The following is a 16,033-nucleotide window of genomic DNA, read 5'->3' as shown; positions in this document are numbered from 1 at the left end:
CAGTGGGCTATGGTAGAAAGCTGAATTCACTAATTTTGTAGTTTCTTGCCAATTTCAATAGGCGGCTAGGCTTACTCAAGCAGGCAGACTAAATGTGCAATACAAAATGCTAGATGGCAGTGAGGACATTTAAAATGAGTGTTAATGTGAAATAAAGCAAATGCATTTGTAGTACTTTAAAGTAGTATAAAAACAATTTAACATTCCATCCTTTTTCACCATGAGGTGAAACTCACAATTCATTTTCATTTAATTTGATCATTTCAGCAGAGAATTCACCACCATTAAATTTTTTTCTACATAACTGTATGCATCATCAGTAATATCAGGCACATAAGACGGGGCATGTCTTTATTTTTGCAAATATGCTGAATGATGCATGCGCTTAGTTGAATCAAAACATATACAGATAGCATGATAATAATTATCGCTAGTAGTATTTAAAAAGTCTTCATTCCCTTCTTCGCAAATAACCAAGATATCCAAGACCAAATGGCACTTATGTCCATGTCTAAGGCACTTTTAATTTTGTCTAGTTGTAGTTTCCTAATGCTACTTTTGGTATGATGTATTTGTTCAAGGATGCTGGGAGAAGTGTTAGATGTGTGTCTACAACAGTCTGACCCAACTATGCACAACTCTCCTCCTGCCCCCACACCCCTCCTTTGGTAGTCCTGGGCCATTCTATTTTGCATTGGCATGGTATTCTAGTATTCTAACTGATCAGTAATCAGTCCTAGGCCTAAATAAATGACTGTGCCATTGGCAATTTCATCAAGTATTTTAGTATTCCATCTTCTTTCACTGAAAACCTGCCCTACACCATAATTAAGGAACAAAATGGAGAAAGATCAGCTAATCTGACACTTCATAAAAGGCTGACAATTGCAGGAGGAGATGCTCAGAACAGTGCCTGACAGATGGGACAACATATCCAGCATAACTAACCCAAGTCTCCAGCCCCAGTCCTGGAGGGAGTAACCAGGGATAGGCACACTTACCACAATGAAATGAGCATACTTCGCTTATCAAAAGAGGTAGGGAAGTGGTTTGTAAAGGGGGTAACGTAGTGATGTAAATTCTCCGAAACAGTGTCACACTCACTTTGACTCACCAAGATGATCCAGTAACTTAGATCTCAATGTTCACAGAACTACCCATACTCTCCGTAAGCAAGATGAATAGTTTCTGGCAAGAAGAAACGTTTGGGGTAGTAGGAGTCCTCCATATCTGCAATAGATTCTTGGATAGTGCCCGCACACTTGGGCACACAATGTTGAAGATAGGCAGATCAATGCAAGTTTCATTTTTGCAGAGGTGTACTCCAATTAAAGGCACAGCTGTCCCAGGCGCTAGCTAGCAAGAAGTGGAAACCAAGCAGGAAGTAAGATTTACGGTTTAACAATACTTCTCTCGCAACAGTTTGTAGACGTTGTGGTGGCACACAGATTGCCCGCTCTATTTAAGGACAGGTGCAGTGCAGGTTGAATTTCCACCCGTGCCTCATTTGGCTTCTATAAAGATGCAGGCCAGATCCACTGGGGATCCAATTTCGACAGTACAGCTGTTCACCTCAAATGGAAGTGGTAACAGTGACAGGTGTTGGGAACATTATTGCACAGCTGCAGGAGCACAGGACAGATGAACTGATTCCCCTCAGCAGCAGATGAGGCCAGCTGGCCATGGATGGGGGCAGGTGCAGCTGCAGAGACTGACACAGGTGGGCAGATGTTCAATAAAGATTTTGCACACTTGGACTGAGAGGAGTAGATTCACATCAGCAATCCACAACACTTCATAGCTGTGTTGGTGTTGAGCAACAAAAGATATGGCCCCCTCCCCAGGGGTTGCAAGGTGGACTTTCTATGGTGCATCTTGACAAAGACCCAATCACATACATGGCTAAAGGTCATGGCAGACCTCGGAAGGTTAGTCAGGTATGGCAGCATGAACCTGTGAATAAAAACTGTAGAGACTGTAAATTTGTTTTCAACAGTGCTGACGAACTGCATCTCATTTAGCAGTAGGAACAAATGGGTTTGAAAGCAACACAGGGCATCCCATAACTATTTTGTACGCGCTTATTTTACATCTTTCAGTTGGAATGGCCCTGCTTGGCCACAAAGCCAAAGAAAAGGTATCAGGCCATTTCATTTAGATACTGGAAAAGAATGATGCTGTCTTATTTTTGAGCATGCTAATATTACACTCAGCTTTCCCTGCTGACCTGATGACAGGCACAGTGATCCCCAGAGCTTTGCAAATTTCCTGAACTACTGAAATAAAGTGTGTTCCTTCATCACTTGAAAGACGCTGTGGCATGCCAAATTATTGTATGAACCACTTGAGTAGGAGCTCCGCCTCGCATATAGCATTTACTCCTGCACGTGGAAATACCTCAACCCAGAAAGAAAGCATACAATACATAAGAACAGGAAGCACATTTTCGCCTTTGTATAGAGTTCAAATGTATATGGACAAAGATGGCAGAGGAGGTGGATGAGCAGCGGGGTAGAAATGATTTCTGACCAATGGTGTGTTACTTGCAGATGACACAGGACTGACAATAGTTTTGGGTGATAGGAGGAAAGATGGGCACATACCTGTGGATTGCAACAGCAGGAATCATAGCATCTCATCCAAATTGGTCATGACACAAGCATGCAAGGCTAGGGAGCAGAAGTTTCAGTGCAACCATATGTGCAAAGCTTTCTCTCCAAAATCATTCCAGTTCACTGGTACAATTCCGCTGTGTCCAGTATTATATTTTGACTTCTGAAGCTTGTTCCTGTAACAAACACAGATGTTCTAAAGAGGGAACAGAAAGAAAATTGGCCTCACAACATACATGGCAGCTTTATTGTTTGGAATTACGGCGGCTTCTTTAGCAGCGGTATCAGTAATTATTTCCCTGAAAAACTTCATCATGAGAATTTCGGTAGGCAGCACATTCAACGACCACCATTCTGAGAGGCAAAAGCAGAGAGCACGGAAAGTTTTTTTACATATAGGATACTTTTGATTGGGATGCCAGCAGAAATAACAAAACTTTCCTGCAGCCAGACAATGTCAATATCATGCACTATTTTAAGTCCGTGAATAGAGTCTTTTTCTCAGCATAGATACAAGCTCTGGCAAGGCAATGAGCTTGGCAATCTGGGCAGATTTCACTCTGCAGAGGCGACAGGTCTCAGCAACCTGGAATGCAATGCATACAGCCTATCCAGCAACAAGCTCGCCTTCATCATTTCTCAAACAAGATCAATCCACAAAGTAAAATAACTCACAATTTCGTATAGGAGCATAAATAAGATCAATACAGGCTTTGTCAAATGTACAATTACTACAAGACAATCATGAGATTCTCCCTCTTCACTGGTGGGCACTGGAGATATGGTGTTTAGAGTGGGGCAGGGACTAGAGAGACATGAGTGTCAGGCAATAAAAAGATCTTGTATCATGCCAACCTGGCAATGGAAAGTTATTGGGTCTTGGCAGTGAGGAGGAGTGCAACAACAGAATGGGGAATAGCCATAACTAAGGTAAAACAAATTCAATGCAATGTTTTCAGAAGATTTGACAAGTTAGGCAGCAGCAGCTACACAGTGGAGATTTGGAGGAAACCCTGCTGCTATGGAGCCTAAATCAGAATAACAATGTCTTACAACCTTTATCTGATTATTATGATCTTAACCTCATAATTTAATAGCAAATCCGTCTTGTTTGTGACAACACAGAGTTATCAGTTTTGTGTAATCTCAGGTGCAGAGACGATGGCTGGTTTTATTCATAGAAATGCATGTTCAGCTTATTTAGACCATTGTAAGTGTTCCGAGTTCTTTTTAATATAATTTTGTGTAGTAGCATACCCAAGGATACACTGACTACAATACCCTGCCATACCCAAAAATTGTTTGTACCCGGGAGACTGGTGCCTTATCTAATAACATGTAGGTGGTTTTAATCCGTTCTGTAGATAAATAACACTTTCACATTACCTAAGATTACATTACCTAAGAAGTATACACAGGGACAACATAATTGCAGTTTATCTTTTGAGGCTGTCTGCCCTTTCTTAGCGAATTCATTAAGGAGGTAGATGGAGTCACCTTTCATTAGTCTAAAGTAACAGACAAGAAGATCAGTAATATATTGGTCCTAAGAGGAGTTTCCGGGAAAGACAAAGGTGTCTAAAATCCTTCTTCAAAGCCTATGTTAAGATGGAAGGAGATTCTACAAGTGTTGAGGAAGCATCCTCCACACCACAGGGGTTCCCCACATGAGGAAGTAAAGATAAACTGATTCTCTTTGTAAATAGATATGGAAAAGACGGTGGAACATAAATCCAACACAGAGAACCATTGGTCATTTGTAGGGAGACAGGAGGGGTTGCAGCGGGCTTTGGGAACAACATTGAAGGTAAGGATAACCACATTATTATTAAAAGCTCTCAAATGTTGGATAAATCTGCTCACCAAAACCCCTTAATTGATAAGGTTGCAATGGGTGATAAAATTAATGCTTCAGCTCCAAGCTTTAGAGGATACTGGTGAATATGGTGTCTCCTTTTCACTGAATTTATTTTTACAAAGTCAAGAAAAAGAATGCACCGCACACCATTATCCCCATGTGCACCCCACTTCATCAACCCCTTGTGCAAGCAAATCAGTCGTATTATCATGCGGGGGCTTCTGGGAGGGGGTTGGAGTTTCTTTCTGGTTTGAAGAAAAGGCCTCATATCCAGAAGCAGTACCAGATGTCAGATTTAAAAGGGGAGTCTGGCAATGCTCAAGAGAAAAATCTGCAAGAAGGAGAAAACACTGGAGACCAGAAAAAACCTTCTAGTTGACCAGGCCAAGCGACAGGGTGATGTGTTGAGGAAAGGCAACAGGAACTGGAGAGAACGTGGAGTCCATGAAGTCCAGTGAGTGAGCAATGATTCAGGGACAGTTGCAATGCAACTGACCAACAATGGAGCTCCTTTTATAGTGAAGAACAGTACATGACATCATTTCTATGAGAAGGAACTTACAGTTTATTAAGTAAATGTACAAGAATACTTGTGATAATAATATTTATGTTACTAGACCAAGTGAATTTTCATTTTATTCTGTCGGGCTATGGCATCATACTCCCACATGCGGAGTTTCTCTTGGCCAACATACAAGGAAACTCATCCCTCAATGCTTAGCATGGTCAGGAAACCCGAGACTCGCATGAAAAAAATGAACATGGCTATCAGTGAGGACACTGCTCCTTTCTCCCTTCAGGAAGGTGCTCCAGCACACCACTGAAGAGAAAAGCCGCCACAAAGCAACCTGCAAGTGGTGAGAGAGGTAAGAAAAGAGCCGCCACGCCGGAGACAGTATGTGATAACAAGAGGAGGAGAAAATCCTTCACAGATCTTTAGACATTTTAGAATTATCAGCTGAGTCTGACAATGAAGTTTTTACACAACAGGGCAAGGGCCTCATCTTCCTCGCTGTGCGATACACTGAGGTAGACTGTGACAGTTCACAAAAAAGTACACAATTGAACAGAAGAGCAGGGGATCTAGGGCTTAAAATTAAAGCAACCTAGTATGTGATGAGACCAAGAGTTATAGAGACAGGATAAGATATTTTGTGTGAAACTTGTTGGTTTGAAATACTGGCTGCATCTGTCACAGGAGGTAGTGAAGAGAATTCAGAGTTTTTTAGGGCGGATCGGCTTGCACTAGTGTCAATGTGGCAAGTGGTGGCTTTATGCTTATCAAACAATCTACATAAGAACCTTTCTAATCTCCAAGAATCTTTCAAGCTGTCCCTGTATTCAGTCTATGGATTTTGTGAGACCTGATTAAATTCTTATGGGTCAGATGAACAAGGTACAATTTAAACAACATCACAATAATCCCCTTTCCAATATTTCAGATGCCCACAAGCAAAACATGACCTTCAGCTGCCAGAGCTCCCTTGTCTCTCCTGTTTCTCCTCTCAGCTTGTCCTCCTCCTTGTCCCCCTCCTTGCTGCCCCCATGGAGGAGCTCCTTGCCTTTCATGCTCAGTTGCATGCTCTGTAATATTAGAGGCACAGCTTAAATTCTACAGCTTCTTTCTTGCATTCCTCTTATGTAACACAATAACATGCCATAGTTACTAGCTCAGACAGCTTTTTATGTTGCCATCCAATGCAAAATGTCATAATTAATTTTGCATTTTTGACGACAATCCATGTGCAAAAGCAGCACCTACTGCCTCCCGAGCTATCTCTGTCAGACAAGTAATGACCAAATAACTTTAAAAACACATCATAAGCCTTTCTAAATAAACTGCTGTTGACTCTTCTTTGCTCTGTTTGCAGTTTGAGGTCCGCACCAAATATTTTTTCAATGGGCACACTTATCCCTCTGCATTAAGCCAAGCATCCTTTGTAGCAGCACCTGTGGAGCTATCGTTCCCAGGGCTCTGTCTCAGCCACCTTCCTTTCTCAATCAATCAATCAATAAATCTCTTGTTTCTCTTGGCACAAACAAATGCAGCAACTCATTCACATCAGCCCAGTCCTCGTGTTAGAAGCTTCCTCCTAGCTAGGTGCTCTGCAGTACATCATACTCATTTCTCAGGTGATAGTAGGCTTCCCTCACTGAAATCCCCAAGCCCAGCTTGGACTGAACAAACTCTTGGTCAGGACTGGTCTATGGTATTGGAAAATGCGTCACGCCTTGCTTTTCGTAGCCTCTTTCCAGGGTTCTAGGGTCAGTAGGTGCACTCACATGCGCTTTACCTCCCTCTACCCTGCCGGCAGTCCAGCTGGAGCCACCCCGTTTCCGGGAGCATCCATTGGCGCACTTCATCGGTTGTTATGGGAAAGTTTAAAACATCCAGTAAATCTCCCCCTGTTGTCCTCAGTCACCTTCTCTTTTTCTTGAGGTTAAGTGATCTGAGGAAAGAGATGGGGGGAGGTGGGGCAGTTGGGGCACAAGCCCTAACTCTTTCCCAAAGGTGGCTTACTTTGTATTCCAGTTTCCACTGAGTCTATATCATACCACAGACCTGGGATTCATGTTTGGGTTTGTTCAATTACTTAAACCAATTCAAAACAGACATTGCTGTTCTTCTACTTCAGTTTTAGGGTTGTTTAATTTATTTTTCAAATAACCTAACATACAGCTATCAGGAAAGGATTTCTTCATGTCCTCTTTTGTGAGTCCCACCCAATGTTTCAGAAATCTGCACGTCTTTACCAAACTGGTGGTACATGGTGTGGGTAGGAGGCCTTTTCCATGTGGGTTCATATTGCTTAGATGTTTTTGCCCGGGTAATGTCTCCTTCATTCATGTACAGAAAACAAGGAGGTGCCTGCTGGACTTGTGCCATAGCTCATTACGTGAAGAGGGTTGAAAGGAAATGGAAAGTAGTGTGAGAAGACTCCTCATTTAATTTTGTTTAACTGATCTCATTGTGGGAGGGAGGCAAGGTATTGTGCACTTATTAGTAAGATTAAGACCTTGCACTTAAGATGGCCTTGCAATCAGTGTGCCTGCAGGTGTGCGCTTGGAGCCCTTAGAGAAAAGGCCGGTGCAGTTGAATCAAAGGGCCTCTTTCTTACACATATTCATTCTTCAAGGATCTGCACTTTGGGTCCATGCACTCCAACCAATTTTCCCTATATCTATTTCCCTATATCTGCACTACTCCCTATAGTCTGTTCTCGCTAAACCATGGATTACACACACGCCATCTCTTCCACAGGACTCCTTTAATTCCTACATACCCAAGTACTCTGTTATCCAATTGTTTTTCACTCAGACAACACCTTGGTACACCTTTCAAAACATTACTTCCAAGGAAGCAAAGTAACAAACAGTAAGTCAAACTTTTCCTTAATTAAGTTCAGTGTGCTTACAGCGTTCTGGCCAGATGACCAGGTCCAGTGCTGGGCCTTGCTCCAATGCAGTCCCACTGGATAAGCCTCTCCCTTACCTTACCAACCGGAGTCGTGTGGAGTCTTGCCCAGTGCCTGTCCCCTTGGTGAAATCCCAGCACACAATGCGCCAGTTTCTACAGAAGAAGTTAAACATTTTGAAAAGCCCACTGAAATCAAATACATGCTTAATGCAAAAATATAGCAAGTAGCAAAAATATGTTAAATATGACTTGACAGTTTTAAAGGACCAGCACTTCACTTTGTGAGCTCATGTAGCATTAAACAGCGACTACCAACCTGTGGTCCGTGGCCCTGCAGGGGTCCGTGACACTTTCTCAGGGGGACTGCAGGCCTGGGCCAGCAGGAAGCAACTTGTCCAGCTGGGTCCTCTGACAAACATGTGTGTGCTTTTATATTTATTCCTTCCTTAGTGCAGCAGTTTTAAAAACACTGCAAAGATCATTGTACATTCAACAGTTTTTGGGCAAAAATAAAACTCAAGATAACTCTAGTGGTTAAGGTACCTGCTGGGGAGAGATGGGAGTTTTGTCTAGTGCCAGCTTTGACTCAAAGGTAGCACATATGGTTAATATACTTGCTGCAAGGAACTTGTATCATGCAAAGAACGGTACTTTACGTGCATAGTACAGCGGGTTACTGCTTTTGTCACAGAGATTCTATTGTTACTGTGCAGTTCAAAAGTTACAATCGTAATCTAGCACAGTGAAATATGAATTGCCATTAAAGAACTGCATGCAAACTGCGAGGCACAAATTAGAAATTTCTTTTTTCCCCAGTCTTTCATTTTCCTTATGCTGCTAAAGAAGTTTTGTTTGCATAGAAATACACTAACCACTGTGTTGTGTTCTGAATCCTGAGTTGTGCTCCTCTAGACCAAGCACTCTTAGAAAATGCCTACCAGTGGGGATGGCATGTGAATCCTCCACCTTGGAGTCCCCTGTAAAGTGCTCTGACACCCTACACTGGTATGAGAGGTGCTAAAAAAACTAATTAATTATATGTGACAGAGAAGCTATGGAGAGATGAGAGGCCCTTATGGTTTACTTCCTTTCCCCACCACATATTTATGTGAAAAAGCTTTCTCTGATCTTATGTACCTAAAAATTAAAAACAGAAATCTCTTGGGAAATGTAGACACTGACCTGAGGATTCAACTTTCCTGAATAAAACCAAACATTGACTAGTTAGTCGCTGAGCTGCAGCTCCAACCTTCCAATTAAAAGTTTTCTATTTTTTCTGTATAAAATAATTGTATCTTTAGTAATTTGAGTATTTGTTTGGTGTGTACTTGTTTGTGTATTTTTTGCAAATTACTGTTTTAATGTTTGAAATTTAAATCAGACAAATTGCTTGGGGGCCCCTCACTTCCAGTAATAATTCAGTGGGAGCTCTCAGGAGTCAAAAGGTTGGGAACCACTGGCATAAAATGGTAAATTCACTTCATTCTGTGAATTACTTCTACACATATTCTGTAATGCAGCAATTGGGGGATAGAGCATGTGGCCTATAATGAATCCTAAGACAGCTACTAACGAGGAGATGCCTGCTAGCTCTTCTCAAGGGAAGAGCATGACACGACCTTCAGACAGTGATATGGTAGAGTACAGTAGAAAGCTGACCACTAATTCTGCAGATTCTCACTTGTCTATGGCAACTTCAAAACGAGGCTACTCTTTTTCGAGCAGTCACACTAAATGAGCAATGTACAACACCAAAATAAAAGATATCAGGGCATTTAAAACGCATGCCAATGTGTAAAAGAACAAAGGCATTGGTAACACTTTAAGCAGGGACGAACACAATTTCACAGCTTCATAAGACATTTCATCATTAAAACATTCAGGAGAGATTTTTGTCTATGTTGTCAGGTTCTGATATTCTGCCACTTCTCTGGGCAGTCTTTTCTGGTATGGCACTGAGGTGGAGCATGACATATAGCAGGGATGATGCAAGCTGCATACCAGAATCCAGATTACTCCATGAGTAGCTAGGTATAGGATTGGGCGCCATAAAAATGATGCTGTTGAGAGCTGATGTGGGAATAAGGGACTCCTGAGGGAAGTTCGAAATGATAAGGATTAAAATGGGAATCAGACAGAGCAGTGAGAAATAAGGGCTTGATTTATATTTAGGCAGACAGCTTGGTTTCTGGCATTGGGACACAGTAAAATACTCCCATCACCCTAATGGAGGGACCGCCCGTCTAATTTATAAATGACCACCAAACATGTGGTCATTTATAAAAGCGTTGGCAGGAACTGCTGCCACGGCGGTTCCTGTCAACGCAGTTTACTCTTTGCTACAGGGCTGCCTCAGCAGGACTCAGCTCTGTACCAAACAACATTATTTTTTTATTTACAAAATGAAAATTCTGAAATGGGATTTTCCTTCTGCAAATACAAAAAGTAATGCTCTCCCTTCCATAAGTGTCATCTCCCACAGTGAGGGGGGAGGTATTATTTCGTTTTTACTGTCCCTCACCTCCAGGGTTTGCCAGTACAAAAATCAGTAAATATAGACAGAAAAAATTGCTATATGTCTACCGTTACTAATTGGGTGGGCAGACATGTGGCCATTTCTCTTGAGGCCCTTATTCAGCTGGGCTGTCAAAGAAGTTTGGCCACAGCAGAAAGAGAGTAGTCTCTGCTGTAGCAAAACGTAACATCTGTCCACTTATAGATCAGGGAGGGGGACCACCATGTTGAAGGGTTGGAGCTCCGTTGCTGCAGCAATGGAGTTCCCCTTCCTACCAACATATAAATTAGGCTCTAAACCACAATTACCTTGGCCCACGCAGATGCTGCCATTCCAGGTTTCACAAGCCATTCCAGACAGTGCCAGCAGGGTGAATAGCAGGATGCATGATGCCTTGGTTAGAAATTTAGCAGTCCTCAACATTCAGGGTTATAGCAATAGTAGTATTTCCACATTCCATGAGGAAGTGCCTAGGAAGATATAATTCATAGCATTGTTATTCTTCATCAAAAGAATTAGGGACCAGCATCCATGGGCAAGTTGGCACTCGAGCGGCTGGGCTCGGGCTAGTAGGTACACCTACCGCTATTCCCTTTGGAGTGAGTGTGATTACAAGGGATACCCTACCTCCGGCATCTCCCAGACCAGAGGCTAAACGCCTTATTCCTCGGGACCTACCTAAATATGAACAATCAGTTCAGGTAGGCTCACTATTCTTCCTTTTACCACCCACTCAGCATGCTAAAAAGCATCCACCCCTAGGGGATCCATGACCCTGATGAATGCCCCTGACCTTCCAGCTCGTTGAGAGGACAGAAACATGTTGGTCCCTGACTTTTAGACTCCGTGAGCCATTAAAACTCAACTGAGTCCCAATCATAATTTTAACCTTACCTACATGCACCTCTATTAAAGTACCTAACTAACCATGATAGGTGACGTGTATGGTAATTTTATTTCCACCCCATCTGGATCCCTGTGAAATGTCCAGTTAGATTGATTTCAGCACTCCCTTTGTCGTTCCTTTAACAACGAGGTTGAGTCCGCCCAGGTAGAACTATCTTACCTGGGTGGGGCTAGGTGGTCAAATGATGAAGCATGACACTATTATGTGTGTGAGACCACCTAGTCCGTAAAAGGAACTCCCTCTTGCAGACACAGACACTACCATAGACACCCTCTCTACATACAGCCCCCTATATAGTAAATACGCACTGAGTCAGCACCACTAGTCGAGGGTCAACTAATCCAGTTTTACCCTCATTTGATCACCCCACACTTCCAGTGGTATATGGATATGCTCATTCCTCTCGGGAGTATGTGTGGGGTTGTACTACTCCCGCCACTCTCTTTTGTGTTTTAACAAGTTGGCACAAAGTCAGAAAGTGGAAAGATTGAGTCTATGTTTGTAGTGCTCTAAAAAGTGCAAAAGGAGTTCTCCTGTATGAGGATTGTTGAGCTCTAGGGAAGGCTGCAGGCAGAGTATTGTTGATCTTCAGGCACCTGCCACGTGGCCCATCTATGCAGAGCCACACAGTGAGCCAAACATCAAGGCTTGAAGCGAAGAAGACCGGCAACACCCATCGAGGAATCAAGTAGCTGAGAGACTTCCAACTACCTATGCCAGAGGTTATATTTGCGGAAAGACGGAAGGACTGCATCCTGGCGAGGTCGATGGAAGCTGGCAACACAAGCTCCTTACTGAGCCAATGAGTTACGTTGGTTTGCTGGAACAGAAGCAGGATGTTTAGAAGAGGCTTGACTTACAGGCACAAAGGCAACCGCAGGGCTGGAAATATTTGGTTTGGGGTAATCTTGCAGTGACTGGCATCAAGGCTGGTATTCCACAGCACTGCAATTTACAGCACTGCTTGTGCTCATCAGGGCTTGGAACAGATCATGCCAATGGGGAGAGGGTGTGGTGTTTTACATGTGGACTAACACGTGGGTCCATTCTCCTTAGTGCAGGTTCTGGCAGACTTTGAATGACAGAATCGTAAGGCAGAGCAGATTGGAGAATGGATGTTTCAGAGACAAAGAATACTTTGTTTGCTGTACTGAAGGGTAACATCATTGTTTAGGTGAATGTCTAGCAATGCTACAGAGGCGTGGTGGGGTTGACCCATTACTATCTTATTTTATCTTAGTTCTTGGGCTAGGGAAGGCTTCAATTGACCAGAGCATCAAGTGAAGAGTGTCAGGCCACTTGTGCCCCATCTCAACACATAAACTTGCTCTAGCAGTAAAACATACAGACCAAAACCAAGACATGCATATATGAACAACAAAAAGCCATTTGGATAAAGCCCATCTGAATGGACATAGGTGAGCAACACAAGTGGTTTCATTTGCTAATATTGTGGGCTCTATAGGCAGCTGTGTACAATAAGGAAAAATGGGGCAAACCCATGTGTACTGGAGGCAAAAACCATTTCTGCTGATTTGGGTGACACCATGGTATAGCCAGATGAGGATGGAGAGGAGGAATTTCTGGGCAACCACTCTCCTGATGTTGTCTCTGATCACTCCTTTTGGATTCCAGTTTTCTTTCATTCAAACCTGCTTCTCCAACTCAGAAGCATAACCCTGAAATTCACACAAATCTTTTATAATTGGCACAAGATACCCAGTAGTCTGAGAAACTTTTTTAATGACTTCAGAAATTGAAGCTAAGGGAACGTTTTTGGGAGTTAGGTCCGGAAACCCGTTTTCTCTGGACGATACTTCAAGAGAGAACAGAACTGATGTGTGGAACACCTTAAGCTGAGATGGTAGCTTGAGAGCATCAAGTAATCCTTTATCATAAATCCCAGTTAAATCGGGGTTCCTGCTGGGGTGAGGAAACCCTGTTGCATCCAGAACAGTCCAAAAGCATGGGCTACTCTATAGTCATCGTTTGAGTAAGTAAATACAGTAGAAATCATTTGGGCATCAATAGTACATGCACAGTCAAGAGCAACCAATTCATCGACTTGAGTAATGTGCACGTGAGGGAAACTTTGACTTCCAGCAACCATTCACTATCAACCACAGTTATTTCTGAGACATGAGCCGTCAATATAATACACAAGATCACAAATGGGTGTTAGTGCATCAGAGAGATCAATAAGGGGACTGTATTATGAGACAGTCATGAGGCTCATTGTCCTGAGCAGTGGGCAGAACAAGGCAGGGTTTAGGCCAGCGAACCAGGGTAATGGTAATGACAAAACAATTGGATCCTTTGATAGTCTTGCCATGGACAAATACTCGGATTTGGCTGTAAGCAAAGGGGCAAATACAGCATAGGGTATATCTACTATGAGCATTGAGCTAACAATAACAATAATATTTTTGAATACTTCTACAGCAACCACCACCACAGCTCATAATGAAAGCGGAAGTACTTCTGTAACTTTATTGAGGGCAGCAGAGTAGTATGCATCACGTTTATGCTAATCTCTGTGTCCTGGACAAGGACGACTCATGCAAAGCCACATTTTGCATGACTGTACAAAGTGAATAGGTTATTTTCATCAGAGAACCCAAATGCAGGTGCCTAAGGTAATGCTAGTTTCCAAGTCTAAAAAGCCCATTCTGCCTCCTCATTCAAATGCAAGGGGTATCCTTCTTTAGGTACCCATGGGAGCACTTAACAATAGTCATATATCCTAGTATTCACTGTCTGCAATAACCCATCATTCCCAACAATGTGTTTACCTGAAAGACGTTGACTGGTGTGGGTAAATTATGGATGGTATTTACTTTCAGAGTGTATAGGCATATAAAAAGGCAGAACTTGAATAAATAACTGTAAACCATTAGACAATGGTTGGGATACAAGAAAGCATTGTTGAGGACATTAGAAACAACAGAAAAATGATGTGTTACCACAGCATTAATAGCTGGCAGGTCGTGCACAGATCTGCACTTGCCTTTGCTAGACCTTTTGATCAGTAAAATAGGTGTATTAAACAGTCATGTACAGTAGGTACTAGAACTCTTTGTTTCATTAAAGTGCTAATAACAGGTCTAATACCTGCCTTCGCCTCAGAGCGTAATGGGTTTTTGGGAAACCAGGTATGTTTCTTCATTTGATTTGACCAAATCTTTTTGAACTTGGCAAATAGTACATATCCATCACTGTTGCATGGGCAGACCATAAAGTAGGAGGCACCAGATCAAGAAAGTTAGAGACAGATTTCAGTACAGTATTTTTTCCATGCAATGTCATCATTTTAATCAGTAGTTTCATATCAAACAGCTAGAACTTCATTTTCATTGTTCATCAGTGCATTCAAAGAAACATAATCAGTAGTGCAATAGACAATACAGTTAAATTTGCACAAGAGGTCCCTCCTCAGTAGATTTGCAGGAGAGAGGGGACTCAGCAGAAAGGTGTGTTCTTGAGTCATTGGACCCTGGGTTGTGGAGATAAGAGCAGTAATAGGGTGAAGGACATGGGTATTTGAAATGCCAACTGCATCAATAGACATGCCACAGACAGATTACATGGCTAATTCAGTTTTAAGGCAGATTGGTTAGCACCAGTATCTATTGGTCATGAAGTTGGTTTCCCATAAGGACGAATTTCATGTAGGGACCATTTTAGTCTATCGGAATTAAGGTGCAATTGGTAACTCTCTGGTTGTCCTAAAAATAAGGTATCAATTCTTAGAGACTAAGATAAACTTGGGTTGTGGAGGTTGGAGGAGTATGTTGGAGGTTAAATTGGGACAGTCTTGTTACCAGTGGCCCAACTCTCCACCACAAGAACATGAAGAACCACAAGGTGGTGCTGAATTGCTCAGGCCCCTCACCTGGCTTTGTCCCAGTCTTCCTTGCAGGGCCTAGCTTGTTGGTAAGCTGCAGTTGGAACAACTTTAAACCCTCATTGATCATGAACCAGGCCTTCCTAATTCTAGAACAGATTGATTGTGCCTGAGTTTTCCCGCAGACTGCCTTCAGATCATATCAAGTGAGACTGCTCTCATGCAGTTACATTCAGGACCTTCTTACTGAAGCCCAGGGGTTTCTTGATGACCTTTAAGCATTCGTATCATGCTCCCTCCTTGGAGATTTCTCTAACTTTGGTAGAAAGAAACTCTAAGACTTTATAATCATGTAAGTACAATATAAAAAAAAAATGTGGGTTGTTGGTGTGGTCCTTCTTGACGTATGTCTTTTGTTCAGTTTTCCCTTGTTTGCTTTCTAAGCTGCCTTTCAAAGTTTGCACTGTGGACTTCTTCCTCGGCTTGTCTGCTCTTTCTCAGAGTTCTCCATATCCACTGGTTATTCCTTCAGTTCTGCACTTCTCAAGATCAGCTCACTCAAGTTTCTCAAGGTAAGTCCTTTATTCTCCAATCTCTTGTTGAATTGCACTGCAATATTATGTTAGCCCTCTTGACCTTCATTTTTATATGGCCCTCACTTTGGGGCAGTCAAGACACCCCCCTTCCTGCTCCTTTTTTCGCTATTGACTGGCTATTGTACTAGCCAGTGTCTGGTTGTACTATTATTTAATGAAAGGCAACCACTCTGCCCTGCTCTTACTTCTATTGTTTGGTCATCCACAAATTATGCCCATTCTACTTTACAATGTCTTCAGGTTCTTCTTTGCAGTGGCTAACAGTGCTACTTCAAGACATTAG

At 42.5% G+C, this 16,033-nt stretch overlaps 1 long non-coding RNA gene across 1 annotated transcript in view; it reads right to left on the bottom strand.

Moving 5' to 3' along the window:
* Positions 1 to 334: 334 nt before the first annotated feature.
* The window catches only part of LOC138258753 (uncharacterized), a 60,907-nt gene continuing 45,208 nt past the window's right edge, over positions 335 to 16,033 (bottom strand). The window contains exons 3-5 of the long non-coding RNA XR_011198550.1: positions 7,964 to 8,041; positions 2,604 to 2,788; positions 335 to 1,966 (exon numbers count right to left, since the gene is read on the bottom strand). This is a non-coding gene — a long non-coding RNA (uncharacterized lncRNA). The remainder of the gene's footprint in view (positions 1,967 to 2,603; positions 2,789 to 7,963; positions 8,042 to 16,033) is intronic.

The sequence above is a fragment of the Pleurodeles waltl genome, chromosome 9 (assembly GCF_031143425.1).
Source record: "Pleurodeles waltl isolate 20211129_DDA chromosome 9, aPleWal1.hap1.20221129, whole genome shotgun sequence".
NCBI lineage: Eukaryota > Metazoa > Chordata > Amphibia > Caudata > Salamandridae > Pleurodeles > Pleurodeles waltl.
Note: the sequence above shows the minus strand (reverse complement) of the source record. Positions and strands in the feature narration are given on the sequence as shown.